Below are 7,966 nucleotides of genomic sequence, written 5' to 3' on the forward strand. Positions count from 1 at the left end.
ACGTGACGCAACCAGGGAGAAAAAAAGGCTTCACTGGAGATCTCTCGCGTCTTGTGCTGTAATTACCGCCCCTTTAGATCTCTAAACAGATTTGAGAGAACACAAAGGTGCGTGTTCTTTAAGGATGAGGATTGCCTAAGTTGGTGATGAAATGCTAATTAATGGCAATCCCATAGGTGGGTTACCTAAGACGTGGGTTGGTGTGGTGACAAATAATCCTGCAGGAGGTACAGATTTTATCGTTGCTGCTGACAGGCAGACAATGCCCGGGCGAGCGGAGGGCTGCCGAGCCGGGTGCCGCTGGCTGGGGTACCCTGGGGGTCTTCTGCCGTAAGCCCGCACCACGAAGCCAACGCCGGCTGACCGGTGGGAATGTATCCCCTCCTGTGGCCGGGACAGCCGTCGCTGGGTACAAAACCATCGATCCTGACCATGTTTGAGCCCTGTGGGAACAGTTGGGATTCAGCCTGTAGCATCCCTTTGAAGAGGGAGAAGAATTGGGATTTAAGGGGAGATGGCAGATGGGATGCCAACCCCAGGTGCTGTCTGCTACTGGGAATTTACCATCGTGCACCAGAGTGCTTCGGTCAGCTTTCAGTTTTACACTCGGGGAAAAAAAGATGTGGAAACTGGGAAGATATTAAAGGAGAACAGATAAGAAGAGGGTGGGGTTTTTTCATCAGAGAATGAAAAAAGGCTGGACAAACTTGAGTCCAGACTGCTATGAAGTGAAAGGGAGCAATCAGTCTGCCCTTCATGTCCCAGCTATGTCAGTGAGAAGTAATGAGCTCAAACTGTGAGCTATAATGACTTCAGTATTGGCGTTAGACTACTTTCTCATGGCAGTGAAAATGAACAACTGTTGTAGTCTTCCTGAGCAGAGAACAAAGTCACCTTCATTAGGCAGCGTTAAGGACAGATAACATACATCTATCAGAGCTGATACCGTTATAAGCAGTTCTGCTCAGGGCAAGGTGATGGGCTAGATGACCTACTCAGATTAATTCCAACTTTTTCCCTGTGACCTGAAGTACCTCACACTGTTGAAGCTTACTCAGTTGTCACACAGGACCTACTTTCATGATCAGCTTTTGCAGTTGGATGGCACCAACTGTTTTTTTGGAAATGTTGGAAGTGGAATGCTAATATCTATGCAATTACTAATACTTTCGTAATGACATTTTGCCTATCCTTCTTGATTTATTTGTTTGTTCCTTTCTCATACACCCCTACTCTTGTCGTGTCACATATATGGAACCAAATCACATGAAAATTTATAAAACTCTTACCTTACCCTCTTTCAAACCTGTTTCTCCCACGATACTTCAACATGATACCTTTCCATTAGTTAAGCAACTAGCAGAAAGTTCTCCAGGGAGCAGCATGTAGTGCACCAGCAGTGAGACTTCAGTTCAGCTCCCTGCTTCACATGCAATATTGGTGCCTCTCTGAGTCATAGCTCCCCATATATAAAACAGGGATAACAGTATCTTGCTGGAGAGACTGATTTGAAGATAAATACAGGAAGGACTGTGTGACAATATAGGATCAACCCCTATAAGACCTACTGATGAAAAGCAGATCAACCCCTATAAGACTTACTGATGAAAAGCAGTACATAAAAGCCACTCAGGTATTATTACTATTTGTTTTGCTTTTATTCTACCGTTGTTAATTGATTTTATGCTCTTTGTGTACTTTGACTAGAAAATAGTCTGTAATTTTCCTGGGGCAGGAATTGCACTAGTTGCAATGGGGTCTCAGCTTTAGGTTAGGTTTCTGGTATTACTGCAACATAAACAGCTGTTCCGGCAGTTTGATAGTTTGGTTATGGAGTTAAATTTCCCCCCTGTGAATAATTTGTATACTGCTTTCTGGATTAACTCATGCATATCCACATTTAGCTGTCTGCTGCTGTGGAGGCAGTCTGTAGGGAACAAACATGGGTCTCTCGACTCAGTTTCCATCCACATTGTTTACTGAAGTTCTGGATATAGCTGGAGGGACTTTAAGTCACAGTTATCTAAATCTTTACACATTGCTGAACGCTGGCAAGGAGATACTAGATTCATTGTAGTAGGCTTCAGATTTTCCTAGAATGTTTCTTTGTATCGCAGTCACTTGTAAAGAACAATAATGAGCCCACTGCTCCTTCATTTCATCCTGATCATAGAGGTTCCCAGTAAAAAACTGAATTCAGCTAGTATCTGATAAGCAGTATTTGTCACCACCTCAGAATTTAATTCTCAAAAAAGTTCCCAATTAATTTTCAAGTGTGCGTGTGGCTGGAGATTTAACTGGGGGTGGTAGAGGGTTGGTGGTACGGTTTGGAAACCAGTGAGAGCCCTTGTCTTAACGCAGAACAAAGGTATAGCTAAGCAGCACCTCGTTTTTGTGCAAGAAGGGTCTTTGCTTTAGTAGGAAGGCTGAGTTCCTGCCAGTGCTCTGCATGCAATCCTCTGCTCCTTTGGAAGGATGACAATCTTCCTAAAAAGAAGCAGTAACATAATGTACCAGTGGATCATGAGGTCGCTGTTTCTCATGATTTGCCTGAAGTGAAACACTGGCATATTTTCAAAAAATATCTCTAACTGATTCATATAAAGCATATCTGATAAGTAGAAGTCCTGAAAAGAAAACTTCGGAAACACATCAATTTTGAAAGCAATATAGTTGTGAGAGATACCAAAGAGAACTGATTTCGGTAAAAATACCAGCAGATCTACAACGCGGTAGTTTGAAGTGGGCTAATCGTTGCCAAGCCAAAGCGACAGCATTCGCCATTCCATGAGCTGTTCTTCCGACACACCTGCGTGCATCTGCAAGTGTGAGAGATGCCAGCTCAATGTGACGCTCCTCATGTCATCAAAGACCTGCATTTCTAGAATTCTGCACATTGGCATTTTCGAGAAACATAGTTTTAAAAAGAGTTTATACAGGGTAATACAAAATAAAGTAGCCAAAATACTTTAAGCTTTCAGAGAGGTCTTTATAACTAGGTAGTCTCAGAGTTCTATTATGCAGTAGTCCTGTGGGAGAGCACAAAAGGAACATGCTGCTCAGGACAAATGCTACACTCCTGGGCAACCCACACACAGGCTATGGAAAGAATCTTCTGATAAATTTTCTTGTCTTGAATGAAGTTCTTCAACAGTTTGTTGAAAATCACCTAATGTAGCATGGGAGCCCTTGAGATGTACGTATCAGATGTGGAAAATTAACTGATGGGATACACATCCAGCCTTAGAAGCTTCAGCAAATCACAAGTTGCTAAAATAGCAACTGTACACACATCTAGAAGAGAAGGTAGAGTACTAGATTCAACTCACACTGTAAAAAAGAACTTTGAAAAATTTCAAAGAAATTTTATTGAAACCTGAGAAAGTTCCTAGTCCCAGCTGAAACTAGCAGGAATCGCCAGTGCTGCAGTACATGCCTGTGCTGTTCCTTTACTGACTAAATAGCAGAAAAAGGTTGTGGCACTTTTTATTTATTTTTCACTTTTAAAGTAGCGCAGCTTTGTGTTATGAGAGAATTCTTAATTCACCTCACTGTTTCTGAGGGCAACAAGAAGAACATTATCATAATTGTAGCCAATGAGAAAATGAACATAAATAGTCCTTTGCTTTCTAGAAAGATGGGAAATTAGAAACTAATTTTTTCAAGAGTCTTCATTTCATGGCACTACTTGCAAGGTTAAAATAGAAGGAAACGCCTACTTGAATAAGGTGTGTTTTCTCCAGTTCAACTACTATTCAGATATGATTGACACTAATATATTAGAACACCTTTTTGTTCTGTACCCCTGTACAAAAAGCCACCACCTACACAATAGGTGGGGTTTTAGCCGCCCCAGGTACAGGATGGGTGTGGACATCCACAGCTGAATCATGGGCTCGGAAAAGCTGATGAGGCAATATAAGGGGGAAAAGGGCATAAGCCCTTGAGATCGCCTCTGGATTAGTCATTTTTTCACCAAAGAAAAAAAAAGAAAAAGTAAGCATACACCCATTAATGAACATGTCATTCAACACCAAGTAATTCATGCTCTGGGAGGAGTTTTGTTGCTCTCTGAATGGGACAAGAAGTTTTCCTGAAAGGAGCCAATTTGTCTAAGACCTACTTAGGCTTTGTGCCGTTTTTATAGAGTCAGCAGAGAGCCTGGGGGAAAGGCACTGCATCGTCCATCCATTACCAGCTTATGGCAATTCGAGGCTCAGCTTGCAGGTCTCGGTGCCACAGAACGAGAAAGGCCCAGCTCTCAGAGCTTACAGCTAGGGAGACCTCAAGCCATTGGCAAGGATCAACCTGGATTTGGGAAGGTTACACAAGGACAGGAGGAACTGAAACTAGGAAAAAGGTGATAGAAGCCTGCAGAGCATGGGCCATGAATGACACCTGTCTAGGGATCTCCAACAAGAAGCTGAACTTTTTTATATGGAAAAGGTTAGTGGGAAGCATATTGTCTCTTTAAATATACAAAAAATACAGACGTTTTTGTACATGGCGATCAACACTCTCCTGGTAAAGAAAGAAAGTATCAAAGATAACTATTTCAGATTTCAGTCAACGTGAGGATCTGAGCAGCTTAGAAATGCTAGAGCTTAGAAGTAAGTCTCTACCTGAACAAGAGCTGATCACTGAGAAGCACGTGCTGAATCCTTGTCTGCAATATATTAAAAAATGCACATCGACTCCTCTGTGAAACTGCAGTGACTTCACTAAGCCTTCCACTGGGGCCCCAAGGCAGAGTTATTAGTAATATATTATTATATTATTATTATCAATGTACTAGTAATAACTCCAGATCTGACTTTTCTGTATATCACATTTTGCATGAAAGGAAAATACTTGCTAAATTGTTAGCTGTATGCACGGATGAGTTTGTGCATCAATCAGTTCAAGGTTGGCCTTTGCAAACTGAATGAGACACATTTCTATTTGTTTCTTCTGATTGCTTCTGGTAGTAAAACCAGTTAAATTCCATCACTGATAGCAATAGTGACAGATATGTTTATCAATGTACATGCTTCGCAGGTTCACAGTGAACTCATTTCACCTTCTTCATCCTACTGTAATGGCAGTCCTGCTGCACCCAAATAACTGAAGAAAGGCAAGCTTCCTAGAAAACTCTGCCTGGAGATGTATAGTCCTGCCCAGTTTCAACTGTTCCACAATGTGTGTCAAAAGCCTGTCAAGAGAAAAAGCTTTCATATTTTTTTATTGAGGCAATTCAGTAAAACCAAACATAGTTACCACATCTGGCTTCCTGTGGCTTTGTTGGTGAAAATAAGCATAATTTGACATTTACAGACAGTTAGCTTTCAAGGTGCATATCCCAAAGGACCTCAGATGTGGTTTGCACACTCTTTTTTACTGACCCAAGACTTTTTCTGCTTTCCCTTTTTGATGAGACCTGTCAATTAAAATGGAATGTAACTGCCCAGGATGACAAGGTTGCTTCTGTAGAAACTATTTGCCTCTACGCTTTCCTGGCTGTTGCAACTCCTGTATACCTGCATTTTGTCTTGGTGACTTCATCTTGTAATTATTCTCAGTTCTCTTTATTTACTTTAAGAACCTCTGTTTTTCATTCCAGCTTTATGCCCTCCTGTGGAACAGTCTGGCAGGAAGTGTTGCAACTCTGAAAATCCCATTTTGAGGAGGAGCATTGTCTTTCTCAACCCAGTTTATTAATTTCTCCTGAATAGAATTGATAGTTTCCTTTTGAGACATCTAATTCATAGAATTATGATAGTCTCCTCATTTGGGTAGTTATGGATGTTTGGAAAAGAAAGATGCCCTTCTATATTTTCCCAAAATATATTGCTTTGGTAGCCAGCAGGCAGTAGAGAAATGTTCAATGGGGAACTGAGACAGGAGAAGCTGGATGTAGTAAACACTAATCAAGTTCAACAATTTGACCTGATAATCCTATATCCTGGCACTCTCCTGTCCCCCGTGCTTTAATGTGTATGGAACGCGAGATCAACTCAGGATACTGCTAGGATCTCTATGTACATACGATCCTCCAGGGAGATACTGGAAGCTAGATTGTATTATAGCATTTTGATAAATAATCCATTCTGAGTGTGTAGTCTGATGCACTAAAATTCTTGCAGTAAAATTCTTCCAATCTGCTGCCATTTCTCAGAATTTAAAAGAGGAAAAAGAAATGGCCTAATAACAGCATTTGCTTAATACTGTATTTCTCTTGCTTATGCCCATAGACATATTATTGGTTTTACTCCTAAGGGTATATAACATATGAACTGTATTGTGGAGGAGAACATTGCTCAGGTTTTAATTAGAAACTCAATCCCTGAGTATCCTTTTGAGAAGATTATAGGTATGACAAGAGCTCTACAACTTCTGGGTGAGAAATAGCGTCTCAGGAGGAGAAGAAATACAAGAGTATGGAGAGGGCTGATTGTGCTTGAATGCAGTTAAAGTCTGTTGGATTTTTACTTGCTTAATTAAAATATGAAAAAGGTGCTGATGAAAAGCCTAGTGTGCTTGTGCAGATCTTGACTGAATCTTACTACAGAATTCTTTACTGCTGTAAAACGGACATTTATCAGATAACTTAGCAGAAATGTCTGACATATTTCAGTTAAGGCTGTAACACATAACTGTTGTGTCTAACTCAAAAACCCCCTTTCCTAGATCAGATAGCAAGGCAGCTTAACAAATCAGCTATTGCAAATCCTTCCTCAGAGTTTAATGAGAAGGAACAATTTCTTCTAGCGTCTATTGCATTTTAAGACAAGTACCTGAGTATGCTCTAGGGAGTACCGAGGTATGCAACATCAGACACACAATTAAGCAATGTAATTGCATAAACACCGTATTTGGGACAGGCAGGGTGTTTGAACAGACCATGCAAAAACTGTTCCCAAATGGAAGCTGACAAATAATCATGTGACACTTTAAAATGAACAAAACACTCTTTAAATGTGAGTTGTATTTGACTGAAGTGTTTGATTCTACTTTTAGGGTTCCCTTCACATAGTGCCATTGTTTTGGTCACTTTTCACGTGAAACAATTGATTATTTTTTTTTCCTTTGCTTAAAACAGTAGGTTTTTCCATGCTGTGGAGGGAACTAGATGTCAAAGCAGAATGAAACATCTACAGCTTAGATTAAAACTGTTAACTCTGTCTCAATAATACTTATATTATCCTCATATGATCTTATATTACTCCATAATTACCTCCCACACAACAATAAGATTGTCCTGCAAAGGTAGCTACTAATGGGAAGTTAAGAATTTATAACTAATAAGAGAGGATTTTATTAAACAGCTGAATTTCCCAGTACGTGATAGGTGCTTTGTGAAAGTGGTAGGCAGAATACAACAACTCTGAAGCCTCTGCATTTGTTCTGGTGTATGCAGGCACCCATATCCTTTTATAATTCAACACACAGCTAAAAGCAAATACTGCCCCTGCTGGGGGTGGGGGTTAAGCTGTGTCCTGATGTCCTGCAGCAGATTTGTGGTTTATGGAGGAAGCTACATACACTCTGATCCAAACAGCCACCATTCTCAGATGGGGCAAAACTGAAGAGCTTAGACTGTACTCGTGTCTTTGTTCAGCCCTCGGTGACACTCACTTCCCTCTTAGCCCGTTCCCCCAAAGTTCCCTGCAATGCTTCGTTATTTCCTCTAGTTTGGCCCAGCTTCCCCCTGCGTTGCCAAATCAGAGGTGACTTCTGACAAATCAAAGATGTTTTCCCTGTATTTACTAGGTAGATACAGGGGACTAATACAATTCACCTTCATTTTTCATGATAAGTTTAGAAAGACATTCCAGAATACAGGTAAAGGTGATGAGAACAGGTTAGATAAGAGTCAGGCAGGGTGTAGGCAGAAGCAGGTGGTGGTACTAGGCATTTAATGGTCTAAGCAATCCTACGGCAAGATAATGGAGGCAAACTGGACATCCAGCAATGGCTTTTTATGAAC

The 7,966-nt window shown here is 40.8% G+C and overlaps 1 protein-coding gene across 1 annotated transcript in view; it reads right to left on the minus strand.

Moving 5' to 3' along the window:
* The window catches only part of AGPS (alkylglycerone phosphate synthase), an 88,008-nt gene that overhangs the window by 62,941 nt on the left and 17,101 nt on the right, over positions 1 to 7,966 (minus strand). The window lies entirely within an intron of this gene.

The sequence above is a fragment of the Egretta garzetta genome, unplaced genomic scaffold (assembly GCF_000687185.1).
Source record: "Egretta garzetta isolate BGI_Z169 unplaced genomic scaffold, ASM68718v1 scaffold539, whole genome shotgun sequence".
NCBI lineage: Eukaryota > Metazoa > Chordata > Aves > Pelecaniformes > Ardeidae > Egretta > Egretta garzetta.